The sequence below is a fragment of the Nomascus leucogenys genome, chromosome 3, assembly GCF_006542625.1.
Source record: "Nomascus leucogenys isolate Asia chromosome 3, Asia_NLE_v1, whole genome shotgun sequence".
Taxonomy (NCBI): domain Eukaryota; kingdom Metazoa; phylum Chordata; class Mammalia; order Primates; family Hylobatidae; genus Nomascus; species Nomascus leucogenys.
This window is the reverse complement of record NC_044383.1, coordinates 30,419,296-30,440,418: the sequence shown is the minus strand read 5'-3', so window position 1 is coordinate 30,440,418 and position 21,123 is coordinate 30,419,296. Positions and strand designations below refer to the sequence as shown.

Sequence of the window (21,123 nt, the reverse complement as noted above, 5' to 3'; positions counted from 1 at the left end):
AATAAAAAATCAAAGAAGTGACTTTGATCTGCATGTATCAACATGGATATATCTCAGTCATATTTTTGAATGAAAATACAAAGTTGCAGAATTATATATCTATATCTATTATATATAGATAGATGGATAGTGTCAATATTTAAAAAATTATTCCCCCAATGCAAAACTTCAGTTAATCATGAAAAAACATCAAATAAACCCAAACTGAGGGAATATTCTACAAAATACTTGACGTGTAATCTTCAAAAGTGTCAAGGTCATGAAAGCCAAGGAAAGACTGAGAAACTGTCACAGATTGTCCTATTCACAGATAGGAGACTAAAGAGATCTGATAACTAAACGCAATGTGGTATCCTGGAACACAAAAAGAACATTAGTGAAAAAACTGGTGAAACTGGAATAAGGTCTGTAGTTCTGTTATTAGTATTGTGCCAGTGTTAATTTCTTAGTTTTGAACCAGGGTTACATAAATTGTTAACATTAAGAGAAGCTGGGTGAAGGGTATGTTGAAACTTTCTATACTAGCTCTGCAACTCCTCTGTAAATCTAAAATTATTTCAAAATAAAAAGCTAAAACAGAACACACATAAATAATACCATTATTCCCTATTATCATACATTAGGTTTATGACAGATTTTTAAAACAGGTCTGTAAAGCTGCATGCCCAAAATTTATCAGAAGTTCTCTCTAAGCTAGGGATAAAGGACCATTATTTTATTGAGAGTATGTTCAAAGGGAGTATTAGCTTTCGTTTTAATGTTTTGGAAGATAAGTGTAATCATGTATTGCTTTTGTAACAAAAAATTAATTCCTTTAAATGCAAAAGGATAGAACAATTTGGCCTCATGACTTTCAAGGGTAAGACAAGCCATGCCAACTCATGAAACAACCTTCTAACAAAGGGCTGGGAGGCTGAGGAACCATAAAGAGCTTGCTTGAGGTTTCTAACCTGACATTAGCTGAAGAGCCTGGGCACTGCTTGGCAAAAGAGGCCACCTCACTGTGGCCTTGGATGGCCTCTCATCAACTTCCTGCCAGGCACTCATGTGACTGTCCTATCCAATCTGATCTAAGCTGTTTTCCCCAGAATACCCAGAAACTCTGAGTCACCCAGAATATGAGCAGCATTCACAAGCCACTCATCAGTTTTTCTGCTTCTTGGTAGAAGCTGTCCTCAAAACTATGCATTGAGGGCCTACTATGTGCCTAACACTGATGGATACAGACATGAGTTTCTGCCCTCATGGAGACTGCTGACTACTTGGAAGATGAACGCTAAATAAACAAAAAGTTGCTTTGCTACAATTTTGATAAGTGCTATGCAGGAAAAGTAAAAGATGCTATGAGGGAGAACAAAATGGAGTCTAGAGTTAGGATCGGGTGAGGGTCAGGAAACAGTTTCCTGAGGAAATGACATCTCAGCTGAGATCTGAAGGATGAGTAGGATTCAGGTGAAAAAGTGAGAGGGCCGGGTGCAGTGGCTCATACCTGTAATCCCAGCACTTTCGGAGTTTGAGACAGGAGGATCGCTTGAGCCCAGGAGTTTAAGACCAGCCTGGACAACATAGCAAGACCCCATCTCTAAAAAAAAAAATTTTTTTTAATTAGCCTGGCATGGTGGTACACACCTATAGTCCTAGCTACTTGGGAGGCTGAAGCAGAAGGATCACTTTAGCCCAGGAGTTTGAGGTTTCAGTGAGCTATGATTGGACCACTGCATTCCTGCCTGAGTGACAGAACAACACCCTGTTTCAAAAAAAGAAAGACAGAGAGAAACAGAGGGATAAAGAGAGAGAGAGGAAGGAAGGAAGGGAGGGAGGGAGGGAGGCAAAAATGAGGGGGAACTTGTTTGCAAGAGTGAAAGAGAAAACAGCCGGTGCTAGAGATAAGTCTTGTGTGTCTGAGGAATAACCCAAGCCTAAAGAGAAAGGGAGAAAGCCCTGGAGGGAGGCAAGGTCAGACCTGGCAGGGCACTGCAGACCATGTTAATGAACAGGGGCCCCAACCTTAAGTGCAATGGAGAGTAACTGAAGGGCATCAAGCAGAGTGGCAGAGATCAGATTCGCAGTTTAAATGTAACCAACAACTGCCTCACATAGTCATGAAAATTAATTCATTTGAATCAAGCAAAAATCTCTCAGGTGCCTGTTGGAAACTTCCACTGGGTGTTTACAATGTGAGAGAGACAAGATCTGCGACCTTTATCACAATTATTTTATTTATTGAACATCTACCAGATGGTAGACACTGGAGATTCAAATTGATCCCCCACCCACACCTTGTTCCAAAGTTGCTGAACATCTATTAAGGAAATCAGACACTTGGGTAAAAAATGAAGGCAGGTCATCGTAAGCCTCATGCCAGATTAGTGACCCCAAAGATCTCAGAGTTTCAGGACAGATGGATTCTCGAGGTTATAAGAGAGTTAGAATCAAATACATAAACTTCATACCCAGGGATATAATTTTTTTCATGGAAAATAACGTGTTGGCAAGGATATGGAGAAATTTGAACCCTCGTGCATTGTTGTCATTCCTCGAAAAAATTAAACAAATGACTCAGCAATTCTGCTGCTAGGTAGATACCCAAAATAATTAAAAATAGGGACTCAAACAGATACTTGTACACAAATATTCGTATCACCATTTTCACAATGCCCAAAAGATGGAAACAACCTAAGTGTCCATCAACACACAAATGGATAAACAAGACATGGTATATACATACAATGGAATATTATTCAGCCATAAAAAGGAATGAAGTTTTGGCCAGGCACTGTGGCTCACGCCTGTAATCGCAGCACTTTGGGAGGCTGAGGCAGGCAGATCACTTGAGGCCAGGAGTTTGAGACAAGCCTGGCCAATATGGCAAAACCGTATCTCTACTAAAAATACAAAAATTAGCTGGGTGCACGCAGTAATCCTAGCTACTAGGGAGGCTGAGGTACAAGAATGGCTTAAATCTGGGAGGTGGAGGTGGCAGTGAGCTGAGATCATGCCAATCACTCCTGCCTGGGTGACAGAGCAAGACTTTGTCTCAGAAATAAATAAATAAATAAAGTTTTGATATGTGCTACAACTTGGATGAACCTTGAAAACATTATGCAACCAGGTGTGGTGGCTCACACCTATAATCCCAGCACTTTGGGAGGCTGAGGCGGGATGACCACTTGAACCCGGGAGGCAGAGGTTGCAGTGAGCCAAGATTGTGCCACTGCACTCCAGCCTGGGGGACAGAGACAGACTCTGTCTCAAAAAAGAAAAAGACAAAAAAATCCTAAGAGAAATAAGCCAGACACAAAAGGACAAATACTATATGAGTCTACTTATATGAAATAGCTAGAATAGACAAATTCATACAGACGGAAAGCAGATTAGCAGTCACCAGGGATTGGGGGAAGAAAGGAATGGAGAATTATTGCTTAATGGTGACAGAGTTTCTGTTTGGAGTGATGAAAACATTTTGGACATAGACAGTGGTGAGGGTTGCACCACATTGTGAATATAATTAACGCCACTGAATAGTACTCTTAAAAATGGTTAAAACAGCCTATTTTATGTTATATATATCTTACCACAGTAAAAAAAAAAAAAAAATTAACTTTCCAAAAAAGGAATCAAATACATAAATAGCAGTTTACTCCATGTTCACCTGACTTCTTCCAAACTTCCATTTTCCAGTTCTTAGAACACCCCAGATCTCTTTGTCCCTACGTTAAACTGTTTCTCTACCTGAAAGCCTCTTTTCACCCTTCTAACTCATATTCATCTTGAAGGCCGTAACTCAAATGTTTCTCAGAGGCATTCCCTAATCCCCAACTCAATCTACCTGAAATCGCCTCCTGTTATTTTCTTTCATGCTGCCCTATACCTTCCGTTCCCTTCTCTAACTTACCACAGTTGCAATGAAAGATATATTTGTGTGATATGTTTTTAATATCTGCCTTCGCAATATCGCCTGTAAGCTGCAAGAGGGCAGGGACAGTCTGTCTTGTTCACCGAGAGGGAGACAGCACTTAGCCCAGGGTCTGACACACTGAGGGATTCCCTATATATTTTTTAATAAATTAATTAGTAACTAAATGGCCGTGTGATGGGATTGTGAGTAGAATTTATTTTAATGCCTTTTACGGTGCTGTAAATTGGATTAAATTATTTAAACAAAAGAAGAAGCTGGGCGCAGTGGCTTACACCTGTAATCGCAGCACTTTGGGAGGCCAAATTGGGCGAATCACGAGGTTAGGAGTTCAAGACCAGCCTGGCCAACATAGTGAAACTCCGTCTCTACTAAAAATACAAAAAATTAGCAAGGTGTGGTGGCAGGCCCCTGTAATCCCAGCCACTCGGGAGCCTGAGGCAGGAGAATTGCTTGAACCTGGGAGGCAGAGGTTGCAGTGAGCTGAGATGGCCACATTGCACTCCAGCCCGGGCAACAGCGCGAGACCCCATCTCAAAAAAAAAAAAGGAAGCAAACCAGGGCTCTCATTTTTGTTGTTGTTGTTGTTGAGATGCAGTCTGGCTCTGTCGCCCAGGCTGGAGTACAGTGGCCCAATCTCGGCTCACTGCAACCTCCACTTCCTGGGTTCAAGCAATTCTCCTGCCTCAGCCTCCTAAGTAGCTGGGACTACAGGTACGTACTACCACGCTTGGCTAATTTTTGTATTTTTAGTAGAGACAGGGTTTCACTGTGTTGGCCAGGCTGGTCTTGAACTCCTAACCTCAAGTGATCCGCCCACCTCGGCCTCCCAAAGTGCTGGGATTATAGGCATGAGCCACCAGGCCCAGCCAGCTCTCATTCTTACATTCCTGCCTCTACCCTGTGAAGCTGCAGCCCTCTCTTATAGAAGGAACCTGAGCAAATCAATAGTACAGTTTGTTTCCAGGTAGATCTAAAATATCACCAACCATTGCAACCTTAGCCTCTAAATATCCATCTAAATAAGTGATAAGTTGCTGCACTTAAAATGAAGACTCCGTCTCAAAACAAAAAAAAAAAAAAAAAAGAAACACCTCTTCCCTGTGCAACCAGAACCCATATCCCTCCACCAGAGCAGTTTAGCCCACCTGAGCATTTCACATATTTGGGTTTAGCAGCGCTTATATTAGAACTAAAGCCTCAGGCTGGGCGTGGTGGCTCACACCTGTAATCCCAGCACTTTGGGAGGCCAAGGTGGGTGGATCACTTAAGGTCAGGAGTGCATTTACTTGTCTATTTGAAAAGCCAATTCTTCTGGTATGTACAGATAAGTTTCTACTATTTGTCAGTGAGAGCATTTCCTAATTGATTTAATTTTCTCATCTTGGCATTCCATATCTACCTCAGTAAACAATTTTCTATGCTAACAAGAAGTTAAACAAACATATAATTATTTCTGAGATAAGAAATGCAAATAAAAGCTGATTTAATGAATTTGTTTTCTGGATGTGGACACTTGTGGAAACTGAAAAACGTGACGACTCAGAAAGAAGACACAGTTCACTCACAACAGCTTTTACCTAAACACATTTTAGCCCACATACCACTGATTCTCTCAGCCCACAAGCCATTGTCTTCTCTCTGCTTTTATTTTTTTACATTTTACATATAAATTGCATGAACTGCTGGGCACGGTGGCTCAAGCCTGTAATCCCAGCACTTTGGGAGGCCGAGGTGGGCAGATCACCTGAGGTCAGGAGTTCGAGACTAGCCTGGCCAACATGGCGAAACCCCGTCTCTACTAAAAATACAAAAATTAGCTGGGCTTGGTGGTGGGTGCCTGTAAGTTCAGCTACTCAGGAGGCTGAGACAGGAGAATCGCTTGAACCTGGGAGGTGGAGGTTGCAGTGAGCCAAGATTGTGCTATTGCACTCCAGCCTGGGCAACAAGAGCGAAACGAAACTGTCTAGAAAAAAAAAAAAAAAATTGCATGAACCAGAGAGTGCAAGGCAAACCAGTGACCACAGACATTAGGAAACTTTTGATCACAAGTAACAAGAAACCCAGTTAAAATGGCTTAAATAATAAGGAAGTTCAGAGGTATGGTACACTCTGGGGTAAATATTCAGTAATCAATATTGCCATTAAGGACCAGGCTCATGCCTGTAATCCAAACACTTTGAGAGGCCATGGTGGGCAGATGGCTTGAACTCAGGAGTTCGAGACCAGCCTGGGCAACATGGCAAAACTCTGTCTCTACAAAAAATGTTTAAAATTAGGTAGGCATAGTCATGTGTACCTGTAGTCCCAGCTACTGAGGAGGCTAAAATGGAAGGATCACTTGAGCCTGGGAGGTAGAGGCTGCAGTGAGAGGAGAATATGCCCACCACACTACAGCCTGGGGTGGCAGAATGACACCCTTATCTCAAAAAAGAAAAAAAAAAAAAGGACCAAGTTTTGTCTCTCTGCCCTGTAGTCCTGAAAGTTTGCTTCATCTTTTTTGTTGTTGTTGTTCCAATAAAGCTTTATTTACAAAATGTTAAGACAGACTTGGACCACCTGTGGTAGTTTACTGACTTTTAGTTTAGAGACATATGGGATCACCTCATTTCAAATAATGGGACCCTAGATTTCTTACCTTCTTCAGCATCTGTGGGTTCTTTTATTTATTTATTTATTTTTTCTGTCAATAAAAATAGTTTTATTTTTTCTTTTTTTTTTTTAATTATAATTTAGGTTTTAGGGTACATGTGCACAATGTGCAGATTTGTTACATATGTATCCATGTGCCATGTTGATTTCCTGTACCCATTAACTTGTCATTTAGTATTAGGTATATCTCCTAATGCTGTCCCTCCCCCCTCCCCCCACCCCACAACAGTCCCCGGAGTGTGATGTTCCCCTTCCTGTGTCTATGAGTTCTCATTGTTCAATTCCCACCTATGAGTGAGAACATGTGTAGAATGGCTTCAAGTTTCCTCCCTCATGTCAACAAAGCACAGACACCTCTCCTCCACAACAGTCCTTCCTTTCAACCTAACTGGAATGAATTAGGAAACATGCAGACCCCTCAGACTAAAAGTCATTGCCAAGGAAGGATCATACACTGACAAATTAGATATTGTCCCTGGGGCTGGGGATGGAGAGGATACCTGAGCAAAACTGGAATTTTTCATGGGCAGAAGGGGTGGAGAGTGGATGCTAAATAGGCAGCCAAGAGTATCCACTACAACTAGCAAAACTGAATATGCCCAAGCCTTGGGTTAAGAGTAGTACTAGAGAAATAGAAAAACAACACATTGGATGTCACACATCCACTAATCTTCTGGTTCTTAAATTTTTTTTTTTTTTTTGAGACAAGGTCTGGCTCTGTTGCCCAGGCTGGAGTGCAGTGGCACAATCTCGGCTCACTGCAACTTCCGCCTCCTGGGCTCAAACCTTCCTCCCACCTCAGCCTCCCAAGTAACTGGAACTACAGGCACACACCACCACACCCGGCTAATTTCAGTATTTTTTGTAGAGACGGGGTTTTGCTATGTTGGCCAGTATGGTCTCTAACTCCTGAGCTCAAGTGATCTGCCTGCCTTTGTCTCCCAAAGTGCTGGGATTACAGGTGTGAGCTACCGTGCTAGGCCTGCTCAACTGGTTCTTAACCCCCATGAGGGTTAATTCACAATTAGAGACTGGCTCATGACAGCAGTGATTCTCAGAAACATCAGGAAGCCTATATTCTTGGTGGTGTTCTTCATGTCCTGAGTCTGTCCTTGCAAGAGAGAGAATGGTATGTCTCAGTGATATAAAGAACTTAGTCCTGCACCTTAGCCATACTGGTTCATGCCGTCCCCTTCTTGGATCCCACCCTAGTCCTTCACAGTGATCTTGAGCTGAATTTCCCAATTTGGGAAATTTACCTTGGGAGTCTCAGAGCACATTTTGGTATGACAGCTCTATGAGATATTAATAGATGTTACTTAGAAAAAAAGTTCTAGGCCAGGCACTGTGGCTCACACCTGTAAACCCAGCCGTTTGGAAGGCTGAGGCAGGAGTATTGCTTGAGCCCAGAAGTTCAAGACCAGCCTGGGCAACATAGGTAGACCACATATCCACAAAAAAAATTTTTAAAAAGTTAGCTGGCAGCCGGGCATGGTGGCTCATGCCTGTAATCCCAGAACTTTGGGAGGCTGAGGCGGGCCGATCACAAGGTCAATAGATCAAGACCACCTTGGGCAACATTGTGAAACCCCATCTCTACTAAAAACACAAAAACTAGCTGGGTATGGTGGCACACACCTGTAGTCCCAGCTACTCGGGAGGCTGAAGCAAGAGAATCACTTGAACCCGGGAGGTGGAGGTTGCAGTGAGCTGAGATCGCACCACTGCACTCCAGCCTGGTGACAGAGTGAGACTCCATCTCAAAACAAAAACAAAAACAAAAACAAAAAAACAGTTAGCTGGCTGTGATGGCTTGTAGCTGTAGTCCCAGCTACTCAGGAGGCTAAAGTGGGAGGATCGCTTGAGCCCAGGAGGTCAAGGCTGCAGTGAGCCATGATTAAGCCACTGCACTCCAGTCTGGGTGACAGAGTGAGACCTGTCTCAATTAAAAAAAAAAAAGAAAGAAAAGAAAAAAAGAAAGAAAGAAAAAAGTTCCATGCTTGCTGAAATCTTGAAAGACCTACTTAAACATTTAGCACTCAAAAAACTTGGGCATTTATCAGTATAAATTCCTAGATCAGCACATTCACTGCATCTTTTAAAGATTATAAGGCCTTTGTAAGCAAGAAAATGGCTCTGGTGAGATGGGTTTATATAGGGATTTGTAACAGGGATGCACTGTATTTTTTTAATCAGTGGTTCTCAAATTTCATCGGGCATGGTTGCCTGGGGAGTTTTCTAAAAGGCAGATTCCATACTGTATCTCAATCTTACCAATCGTGAATCTCTGGCCTTGGGTCCTAGGAATTTGAAATTTAAACAAATTCCTAAGTAATTCTGATGCAAGTAGTCCCTGTGTTCTCTGAAAATGTTAACTATCTGCGTCACCCCTGCTTGTGACAGCAATCAATGTTGCCATGGTAATAGCCAATCTGAGCCACCCCCTGCTGCCTGCTGCCCAGGCAACATTGACTTCATGTGTCTCTTTCTTGTTTGCTAGCCCAAAGGGCCATCTTGAAAAATAATCTTCTGAGTACTACAAAAACTGTACAATTGACCCAAAGAAACTCACTGTTGCAGGATCAGGGATTATAAATCCCTATGTCACCTCACCTTCAGAGTATTAGTCTCTTCAGCACCTTTTGTGGCTCCAATTCAGATGTCAGATGCTAGGCATCAATGTCGGTATTTCATTGGCATAAATAGGGTGCAGTCCCTGAAACTCAGACAGTTTTCCAAGCCCATCATATCTAGGTGTCATTCCTCTGAGCCCAAGCTAAGCCATCATATCCCCTGTGACTTGCACATCTACATCCAGATGGTCTGAAGCAAGTGAAGAATCAAAAAAGAAGTGAAAATGGCTGGTTCCTACCTTAACTGATAACATTCCACCATTGTGTTTTGTTCCTGCCCCACCTTAACTGAGCAATTAACCTTGTGAAATTCCTTCTCCTGTCTCAGAAGCTCCCCCACCAAGCACTTTGTGACCCCCGCCCCTGCCCACAAGAGAAAAATCCCCTTTGACTGTAATTTTCCACTACCCACCCAAATCCTATAAAACTGTTCCACCCCTATCTTCCTTGCTGACTCCTTTTTCGGACTCAGCCCACCTCACCCAGGTGAAATAAACAGCCTTGTTGCTCACACAAAGCCTGTTTGGTGGTCTCTTCACATGGACACGCGTGACATTTGGTGCCGTGACTCAGATTGGGGGAACTCCCTTGGGCGATCAATCCCCTGTCCTGCTCTTTGCTCCATGAGAAAGATCCACCTATGACCTCGGGTCCTCGGACCAACCAGCCCAAGGAACATCTCACCAATTTTAAATCAGGTAAGTGGCCTCTTTTTACTCTCTTCTCCAACCTCTCTCACTATCCTTCAACCTCTTTCTCCTTTCAATTTTGGCACCACCCTTCAATCTCTCCCTTCTCTTAATTTCAGTTCCTTTCCTTTTGTGGTAGGGACAGAGGAGATGCGTTTTATCTGTGAACCCAAAACTCCGGCTCCGGTCATGGACTCGGGAAGACAGTCTTGCCTTGGTGTTTAATCACTGCGGGGATGCTTACCCACGTTTCAGAGGTGTCTGATCACCACGGGGATGCCTGGCCTTGATCCTTCACCTTGGTGGCCAGTACCACTTTCCCTGAGTGGCAAGCACCACCTCCCCTGGGAGCAAGTACCCCCCCACCCCTTCTCTCCATGTATCTACTCTCTCTTTTCCCTGGGCTTGCCTCCCTCACTATGGGCAACCTTTCACCCTCCATTCCTCCCTCTTCTCCCTTAGCCTGTGTTCTCAAGAACTTAAAACCTCTTCAACTCACACCTGACCTAAAACCTAAACGCCTTATTTTCTTCTGCAACACCGCTTGGCCCCAATACAAACTTGATAAACGCTCTAAATGGCCAGAAAACAGCACTTTCAATTTCTCCATCCTACAAGACCTAGATAATTTTTGTCGAAAATTGGGCAAATGGCCTGAGATGCCTTACATCCAAGCATTTTTCACACTTCGTTCCCTTCCTAGTCTCTGTTCCCAGTGCAATTCATCCCAAATCCTCCTTCTTTCCCTACCACCTGTCCCCTCAGTCCCAACCCCAAGCATCGCTGAGTCTTTCCAATCTTCCTTTTCTACCAAGCCATCTGACCTCTCCCCTCCTCCCCAGACTGCTCCTTAGGTTGCTTTCCACCAGGCTGAATCAGGCTCTAATTCTTCCTCAGCCTCTGCTTCTCCACCCTATAATCCTTCTATCACCTCCCCTCCTCACACCCAGTCCAGCTTATAGTTTTGTTCCGTGACTAGCTCTCCCCCATGTGTTCAACAATTTCCTCTTAGAGAGGTGGCTGGAGCTGAAGGCATAGTCAGGGTACTTGTGCCTTTTTCTCTATCAGACCTCTCTCAGATCAGTCAGTGTTTAGGCTCTTTCTCATCAGACCCCACTAATTATATATAGGAATTCCAATATCTAACTCTGTCCTACAATTTAACCTGGACTGATTTAAATGTCATCCTAACATCTACCCTCTCCCCAGATGAACAGGAAAGAGTTTTTTCTCTAGCCCAATCTCACACCGATAACCACCAGCTTCACAAGCCAGACCTCCAAGAAGGCATTAGAGCAGTTCCCCAAGAGGATCCCCAATGGAACTATCAGGCAGATTTCCCAGGTATAGTTAGGCGAGATTACATGATTTCCTGCCTAGTTGATGGGCGTAAAAAGGCAGCTTACAAAGCTGTTAATTATGACAAGCTTAAAGAAACTACCCAAGGTAAAGATGAAAACCCAGCCCAGTTCATGGCTCGTTTGGCAGCAACCCTGAGATGCTTTACAGCCCTAGACCCTGAAGGGTCAGAAGGCCGTCTTATTCTAAATAGGCATTTTATCACCCAGTCAGCTCCTGATATTAGAAAAAAGCTTCAAAAATTAGAATCCAGCCCTCAAACCCCACAACAGGAATTAATCAACCTCACCTTCAAGGTGTACAATAATAGAGAGGAGGCAGCCAGAGAGGAATGAATTTCTGAGTTACAATTACTTGCCTGTGCTGTGAGACAAAACCCAGCCACACCTCCAGCACACAAGAACTTCAAACTGCCTAAGCCACAGCAGTCAAGCATTCCTACAGGACCTCCTCCACCAGGCTCTTGCTTCAAATGCCAGAAATCTGGCCACTGGGCCAAGGAATGCCTGCAGCCCGGGATTCCTCCCAAGCCGTGTCCCATCTGTGCAGGGACCCACTGGAAATCAGACTTCCCAGCTCACCCGGCAGCCACTCCTAGAGCCACTAAAGCTCTGGCCCAAGGCTCTCTGACTGACTGCTTCCCAGATCTGCTTGGCTTGGCAGCTGAAGACTGACGCTGCCTGAACACCTTGGAAGCCCCCTGGACCATCATGGATGACGAGCTTTGGGTAACTCTCACAGTGGAGGGTAAGTCCATCCCCTGTTTAATCAACACAGAGGCTACCCACTCCACATTATCTTCTTTTCAAGGGCCTGTTTCCCTTGCCCCCATAACTGTTTTGCATATTGACGGCCAAGCTTCAAAACCCCTTAAAACTCCCCCACTCTGGTGCCAACTTGGACAACATTATTTTATGCACTCTTTTTTAGTTATCCCCACCTGCCCAGTTCCCTTTTTTTTTATTTTTTATTTTTTGAGATGGAGTCTTGCTCTGTCGCCCAGGCTGGAGTGCAGTGGCGCGATCTCCGCTCACTGCAAGCTCCGCCTCCTGAGTTCACGCCATTCTCCTGCCTCAACCTCCCGAGTAGCTGGGACTACAGGCGCCCACCACCACGCCTGGCTAATTTTTTTTTTGTATTTTTAGTAGAGACGGGGTTTCACCGTGTTAGCGAGGATGGTCTTGATCTCCTGACCTCATGATTTGCCCACCTCGGCCTCCCAAAGTGCTGGGATTACAGGTGTGAGCGACCGCACCTGGCCCCAGTTCCCTTATTAGGCCAAGACATTTTAACCAAATTATCTGCTTCCCTGACTCTTCCTGGACTACAGCCAAATCTCATTGCCACCCTTCTTCCCAACCCAAAGCTTCCTTCATGTCTTCCTCTCGTATCCCCCTACCTTAACCCACAAGTATGGGACACCTCTACCCCCTCCGTGGCAAGCGATCACATGCCCATTACTATCCCACTAAAATCTAATCACCCTTACCCCTCTGAACGCCAGTATCCCATCCCACAACAGGCTTTAAGGGGATTGAAGCCTGTTATCACTCGCCTGCTACAGCATGGGCTTCTAAAACCTATAAACTCTCCTTACAATTCCCACATTTTACCTGTCCAAAAACCAGGCAAGTCTTACAAGTTACTTCAGGATCTGCACCTTATCAACCAAATTGTTTTGCCTATCCACCCCATGGTGCCAAACCCATACACTATCTTATCCTCAATACCTCCCTCTACAACCCCTCCACAACCCATTATTCTGTTCTGCATCTCAAACATGTTTTCTTTACTATTTCTGTGCACCCTTCATCCCAGCCTCTCTTCGCTTTCACTTAGACTGACCCTGACACCCATCAGTCTCAGCAACTTACCTGGGCTGTACTGTTGCAAGGCTTCACGGACAGCCTCCATTACTTCAATAAAGTCCTTTCTCATGATTTACTTTCTTTCCATCCATCTGTTTCTCACCTTATTAAATATTTTGACAACTTTCTACTTTATAGCCCCTCCTACAAATCTTCCCAACAGGATACCCTCCTGCTCCTCCAACATCTATTCTCAAAAGGATATTATGTATCCCCCTCCAAAGCCCAAATTTCTTCCTCATCCATTACCTATCTCGGCATAATTCTTCATAAAAACACATGTGCTCTCCCTGCTGATCATGTCCGGCTTGTCTCCAAAACCCCAACCCCTTCTACAAAACAACAACTTTCCTTCCTAGGCATGGTTAGGTACTTCTGCCTTTGGATACCTAGTTTTACCATCCTGACTAAACCATTATATAAACTCATAAAAGGAAACCTAGCTGACCCCATAAATCCTAAATCCTTTCCCCACTCCCCTTTCCATTCCTTAAAAAAGAGCCCTAAAAACTGCTCCCACACTAGCTCTCCCTAACTCATCCAAACCCTTTTCATTACACACAGCCAAAGTACAGGGCTGTGCGGTCAGAATTCTTACACAAGAGCAGGGACTGCACCCTTAGCCTTTTTGTCCAAACAACTTAACCTTACTGTTTTAGCCTAGCCCTCATATCTGCGTGTGGCAGCTGCTGCTGCATTAATACTTTTAGAGGCCCTCAAAATCACAAACTATGCTCAACTCACTCTCTACAGTTTTCATAACTTCCAAAATCTATTGTTTTCCTCAAACCTGACGCATATACTTTATGCTCCCCAGTTCCTTCAGCTATACTCACTCTTTGTTGTTACTCACTCTTTGTTGTTACTGGCCTGGACTTCAATCCGGCCTCCCACATTATTCTGGATACCACATCTGACCCCCATGACTGTATCTCTGTGATCCACTTGACGTTCACTTGATTTCCCCATATTTCCTTCTTTCCTGTTCCTCACCCTGATCACACTTGGTTTATTGATGGCAGTTCCACCAGGCCTAATCGCCACTCACCAGCAAAGGCAGGCTATGCTGTAGTATCTTCCACAGCTATCCTTGAGGCTACCACTCTGCCCCACTCCACTACCTCTCAGCAAGTCGAACTCATTGCCTTAACTCGAGCCCTCACTCTTGCAAAGGGACTATGCGTCAACATTTATACTGACTCTAAATATGCCTTCCATATCCTGCACCACCATGCTGTCATATGGGCAGAAAGAGGTTTCCTCACTAGGCAAGGGTCCTCCATCATTAATGCCTCTTTAATAAAAACTCTTCTCAAGGCCACTTTACTTCCAAAGGAAGCTGGAGTCATTCACTGCAAGGGCCATCAAAAGGCATCAGATCCCATCACTCAGGGCAATGCTCATGCTGATAAGGTAGCCAGAAAAGCAGCTAGCGTTCCAACTTCTGTCCCTCACAGCCAGTTTTTCTCCTTCTCATCGATCACTCCCACCTACTCTCCCACTGAAACTTCCACCTATCAATCTCTTCCCACACAAGGCAAATGGTTCTTGGACCAAGGAAAATATCTCCTTCCAGCCTCATAGGCCCATTCTAATCTGTCATCATTTCATAACCTCTTCCATGTAGGTTACAAGCTGCTAGCCTGTCTCTTAGAACCTCTCATTTCCTTTCCATCATGGAAATCTATCCATAAGGAAATCACTTCTCAGTGTTCCATCTGCTGTTCTACTACTCCTCAGGGATTGTTCAGGCCCCCTCCCTTCCCTACACATCAAGCTCGGGCTTTGCCCCCGCCCAGGACTGGCAAATTGACTTTATTCACATGCCTCGAGTCAGGAAACTAAAATACCTCTTGGTCTGGGTAGGCACTTGTACTGGATGGGTAGAGGACTTTCCCACAGGGTCTGAGAAGGCCACTGCGGTCATTTCTTCCCTTCTATCAGACATAATTCCTCAATTTGGCCTTCCCACCTCTATACAGTCTGATAACGGACCAGCCTTTATTAGTCAAGTCACTCAGGCAGTCTCCCAGGCCCTGGGCATTCAATGGAAACTTCATGTTCCTTATCGCCCTCAATCCTCAGGAAAGGTAGAAAAAACTAATGGTCTTTTAAAGACACACCTCACCAAGCTCAGCCTCCAACTGAGGCCGGGCGCGGTGGCTCCCAGCACTTTAATCCCAGCACTTTGGGAGGCTGAGGTGGGCGGATCACGAGGTCAGGAGATCGATACCATCCTGGCCAACATGGTGAAACCCCGTCTCTACTAAAAAATACAAAAAAAATTAGCCAGGCACGGTGGCAGGCCCCTGTAGTTCCAGCTACTTGGGAGGCTGAGGCAGGAGAATGGCAGGAACCTGGGAGGTGGAGCTTGCAGTGAGCTGAGATTGCACCATTGCACTCCAGCCTGGGAGACAGAGCGAGACTCCACCTCAAAAAAAAAAAAAAAAAAGGACTGAACAGTACTTTTACCACTTGCCCTTCTCAGAATTCGGGCCTGTCCTCAGGATGCTACAGAGTATAGCCCATTTGAGCTTCTGTATGGATGCTCCTTTTTATTAGGCCCCAGTCTCATTCCAGACACCAGCCCTCTAGGTGTTTATCTTCCAGTCCTCCAGCAGGCTAGACAGGAAATTTGCCAGGCTGTTAATCTTCTCTTGCCTACTCCAGATTCCCAGCCATATGAAGACACCCTAGCTGGACGATCAGTTCTTGTTAAGAATCTGACCCCTCAAACTCTACAACCTTGATGGACCGGACCCTACTTAGTCATCTATTGTACCCCAACTGCCGTCCACCTGCAGGACCCTCCCCATTGGGTTCACCGTTCCAGAATAAAGCTGTGTCTGTCAGACAGCCAGCCTGATTTCTCCTCTTCCTCCTGGGAGTTGCATGTACTGTCTCCTGCTTCCCTTAAACTCACCTGCATTCCTAAAGGATAATAGTAACCCTTATAAGGCTAACATATCCTTTCGTTTTTATTAGGTCTCGTCTTCCTTACCATACTCTTTATAACAGGGCTTTACACAGTCACCCCCACTACTTGGACTGCTCCCCAAAAACTTGTCATCCTTACTATCTTCTGTCTAGTCATACTCCTATTCACCATTCTCAACTACTTGTAAATGCCCTGCCCTTGTTTATACTGCCGGTTTACACTTTTCCTCCAAACCATCGTAGTGGATATCTCCTGATACTATCCCCAGCCTGCCACTCTTGGAGTGGATGGGTGATCTTTGCTGACAGGGCACACTCTGATACTTCCACCCTGATGAAGTCCTTTTCTTTACTTTTATACTCACTCTTTTTCTCGTTCCTGTTCTTACGCCACCCTCTACCTCTCCCTAGCTATCTCCACCACACTATCAATCTCACTCCACTCTCTCCTAGCCATTTCTAATCCTTCTTTAACAATTGCTGGCTTTGCATTTCTCTTTCCTCTGAAATCGCCGAGGCCTCGACTTACTCACTGCTAAAAAAATGGGACTCTATATTTTTAAATGCAGAGTGTTGTTTTTACCTAAATCAATCTATCCTGGTGTATGACAACTTAAAAAATCTCAAGCATAGAGCCCAAAAACTCACCAACCAAGCAAGTAATTATGCTGAACTCCCTTGGGCACTCTCTAATTGGATGTCCTGGGTTCTCCCAATTCTTAGTCCTTTAATACCTGTTTTTCTCCTTCTCTTATTCAGACCTTGTGTCTTCCATTTAGTTTCTCAATTCATCCAAAACTGTATCCAGGCCATCACCAATCATTCTATATGACAAATGCTCATTCTAACAACCCCACAATAGCACCCCTTACCACAGAATCTTCCTTCAGCTTAATCTCTCCCACTCTAGGTTCCCACACCACCCCAATCACGCTCGAAGCAGCCCTGAGAAACATCACCAATTATCTCTCCATACCACCCCCCAAAAATTTTCTCTGCCCCAACACTTCAACATTATTTTATGGTATTTATCTTATTAATATAAGAAAACAGGAATGTCAGGCCTCTGAGCCCAAGCTAAGCCATCATATCCCCTGTGACCTAGCACATATACATCCAGATGGCCTGAAGCAAGTGAAGAATCACAAAAGAAGTGAAAATGGCCAGTTCCTGCCTTAACTGATGACATTCCACCATTGTGGTTTGTTCCCGCCCCACCTTAACTGAGCAATTAACCTTGTGAAATTCCTTCTCCTGGCTCAGAAGCTCCGAGCACTTTGTGACCCCCGCCCCAGCCCACAAGAGAAAAACCCCCTTTGACTGTAATTTTCTACTACCCACCCAAACCCTATAAAACGGCCCCACCCCTATCTTCCTTGCTGACTCCTTTTTCGGACTCAGCCCACATGCACCTAGGTGAAATAAACAGCTTTATTGCTCACACAAAGCCTGTTTGGTGTTCTCTTCACACGGAAGTGTGTGATACTAAGGTCCTCCCTTACCTGATACCTAGAGCACTCCTGTTGTAACAAGAGTCATCTTGGGTTCAGCATAAATAAATCTTCTTTCATTTGAGTGGCAAGTAGTTGAGTTTATAACTTTTACTTTCACCAAACACAAAAGAGTTCATTTCAACTAATTCTTTGGTCAGATACTAGCCATCCATGCTTATAAGAAAAAGGATGGGTAAAGTACTGGGATCTGCATCTAACCTTAGCAGCATGGTAAGCAGAATAATGGCCTAATCCCCAGAACCTGTGATTATGTTACAATTAAGTGGCAAAAGAGAGTTAAGTTTGCAGATGAAGTTAACTATGCTAACTAGATGATATTAAATAGGAAGAAGACCCTGCATTTTCCAGGTGGATCCAAGGATCCTAAATTGGGAAAGTGGAAAAGAGAGAGTCAGGGTCCAAATGATGCAGGTGAGAAAGATCTGACCTGCCGCTGCAAGCTAGGAAGATGAGAGAAGACTGCAAACCAAGGAATGCAGGAGGCCTCTAGAGCCTGGAAGACACAAGAAAACTGATTGCTCCCCAGAGCCTCCAGAAGGCATGCAGCCCTACTGACACCCTGATTTCAGCTCATTGAAGCCCACTTCAGACTTCTGACTTCCAGAACTGTAAGATAGTAAGTTTGTGTTATTTTAAGCCACTAAGTCTATGATAATTTGTTACAGCAGCAGTAGGAAACTAATACACAGAGGATTAGGACAAAGGGGTAGAAAGAGATACAGACTAGAGAGTCAAACAAATGTAGGCCTCCCTGTTCAGTGTCATACTACCCTTTCTTTTTTTTTTTTTTTTTTTTTTTGAGGTAAAGTCTTGCTCTGTCGCCCAGGCTAGAGTGCAGTGGCACAATCTCAGCTCACTGCAAGCTCCGCCTCCCAGGTTCATGCCATTCTCCTGCCTCAGCCTCCCGAGCAGCTGGGACTACAGGCGCCAGCCACCATGCCCGGCTTTTTTTTTTTTTTTTTTTTTTTTTGTATTTTTAGTAGAGACGGGGTTTCACCGTGTTAGCCAGGATGGTCTTGATCTCCTGACCTTGTGATCCGCCCACCTTGGCCTCCCAAAGTGCTGGGATTACAGGCGTGAGCCATCGCACCCAGCCATACTATCCTTTCTTTAGTGATGGTCCAGAAAAAGCCCTCTGTTTCATTCTATTAGTTTTCCAGGAGACTTGCCTTTGAACCATATAACCTGGTTGAAGAAACCTGCAGGATTAAAAAAAAAAAAAATTGTATTTTGATAAGCCAAATTCACGTACTGTTTTTGGGTTCTTCAATGTCGCCATTTTCTCTTTTTCTTAAAATGAAGAATAATATTGTTGGTGAAAAAAGCCAAATTCAGGCCAGGCCTGGTGGCGCATGCCTGTAATCCCAGCACTTTCGGAGGCTGAGGTGGGTGGATCACATGAAGTCAGGAGTTCAAGACCATCCTGGCCAATATGGTGAAACCCTGTCTCTACTAAAAATATAAAAATTAGCTGGGCATGGTGGTACACACCTGTAATCCCAGCTACTCGAGAGTGCCATTGCACTTCAGCCTGGCTGACAGAGCGAGACTCTGTCTCAAAGGAAAAACAAAACAAAACAAAAAAACTAAACTCCGTAAAATATTTGAAGAGATTTATTCTGAGCCAAATGTGAGGACCATGACCCGTGACACAGCCTCAGGAGGTCCTGCGAACATGTGCCCTAGGTGGTTGGGTTGCAGCTTGATTTTATTTATTTTAGGGGATCAGAAGTTACAGGTAGACATCAGTCAGTACATTTAGATATACATTGGTTTGGCCCTTCTGCGTGGTCACACCAAGCCAGCATCTGGGCCTGGAACTGGGCTGCAGCCCCTCAGCTTCGCGCACCGCCTCCTGACCATGGACCCTGCAAAGTGAACGAGTTTCAGGCCTTTGTGAAAATTTGTAAGAAGGATCTGAGCGTTCTGCACACCGAGGAAATGAGCTTCCTGAGGGAGTGGGTGGAAAGCACAGGGGTAAAGTACCACCTACTACTAGAAAGCTAAATCAGAAGAAAATACCAAAGAAGAAAAACTTGATAGTAAGAAGGTAGAGGAAGACTTAAAGGCAGACGAAACATCAAGTAAGGAAAGTGAGCTAGAAATTGGTAATTAAGGTGTGATTGAAACAGACACCGATGCCCCTCAAGAAATGGGATAACAGAGGTGATGATGGATCAGGCAAATGATAAGAAAGTGGCTGCTATTGAAGCCCTAAATGATGGTGAACTGCGGAAATCCACTGATTTATTCACAGATGCCATCAAGCTGAATCCTCACTTGGCTATTTTGTATGCCAAGAGGGCCAGTGTCTTCATCAAATTACAGAAGCCAAATGCTGCCATCCGAGACTGTGACAGAGCCATTGAAATAAATCCTGATTCAGCTCAGCCTTACAAGTGATGAAGGAAAGCACACAGACTTCTAGGCCACTAGGAAGAAGCAGCCCATGATCTTGCCCTTGCCTGTAAATTGGATCATGATGAAGATGCTGAAAGAAGTTCGACCTAGGGCACAGAAAATTGCAGAACATCAGAGAAAGTATGAGCGAAAACATGAAGAGCAAGTGATCAAAGAAAGAATATAAAGAGTTAAGAAGGCTCGAGAAGAGCATGAGAGAGCCCAGAGGGTGGAAGAAGCCAGATGACAGTCAGGAGCTCAGTATGGCTCTTTTCCAGGTGACCTTCCTGGGGAAATGCCTGGTAATTTTCCCAGAGGAATGGCTGGGATGGGAGGGGGCATGCCTGGAATGGCCAGAATGCCTGGATTCAATGAAATTCTTAGTGATCCAGAGGTTCTTGCAGTCATGCAGTTTCCAGGAGTTATGGTGGCCTTCCAGGATGTGGCTCAGAACCCAGCAAATATGTCAAAATACCAGAGCAACCCAAAGGTTATGAATCTTACCAGTAAATTGTCAGTCAAATTTGGAGGTCAAGCTTAATGCCTTTCTGATAAAGCCCTTTCTGAAGGAAAAGCAACCTACATCACCTTACGGATGTTGCAATGATACAAACCAGTGTACCTCTGACCTTCTCATCAAGAGAGCTGGGGTGCTTTGAAGATAATCCCTACCCCTCTCCCCCAAATGTAGCTGAAGCATTTTACAGTGGTTTGGCATTAGGGTATTCATTCAGATAATGTTTTCCTGCTAGGGCAAATTTTAAACACTTTTTAAACCTCAGAAATATTTAAAACGAATTTAAAGGGTCTGTTAATTCTTACAATTTTCTTTACTAATCATTTTGGATTTTTTTTCCTTTGAATTATTGGGCAGGGAAGATACTTACGTATGGAAGATTATTGCTATAATTTGAGTGAAATAAAAGTTTATTACTGTGAGGCAAACACAACTCATTTGAGGAAAAAGTTTGTGTTGGATACGTGGTTCCTGAAGTATTTTGACTTGTCTTTTTTTTTTTGAGACGGAGTCTCGCTCTGTCGCCCAGGCTGGAGTGTAGTGGCGCAATCTGGGCTCACTGCAAGCTCCGCCTCCCGGGTTCACGCCATTCGCCTGCCTCAGCCTCTCCAAGTAGCTGGGACTACAGGCACCCGCCA

The 21,123-nt window shown here is 44.4% G+C and overlaps 1 pseudogene; it reads left to right on the top strand.

The window, feature by feature from the left end:
* The first annotated feature begins 846 nt into the window (after nt 1-846).
* On the top strand, nt 847-20,509 carry LOC100600314 (annotated as a pseudogene).
* Nucleotides 20,510-21,123: the final 614 nt, after the last annotated feature.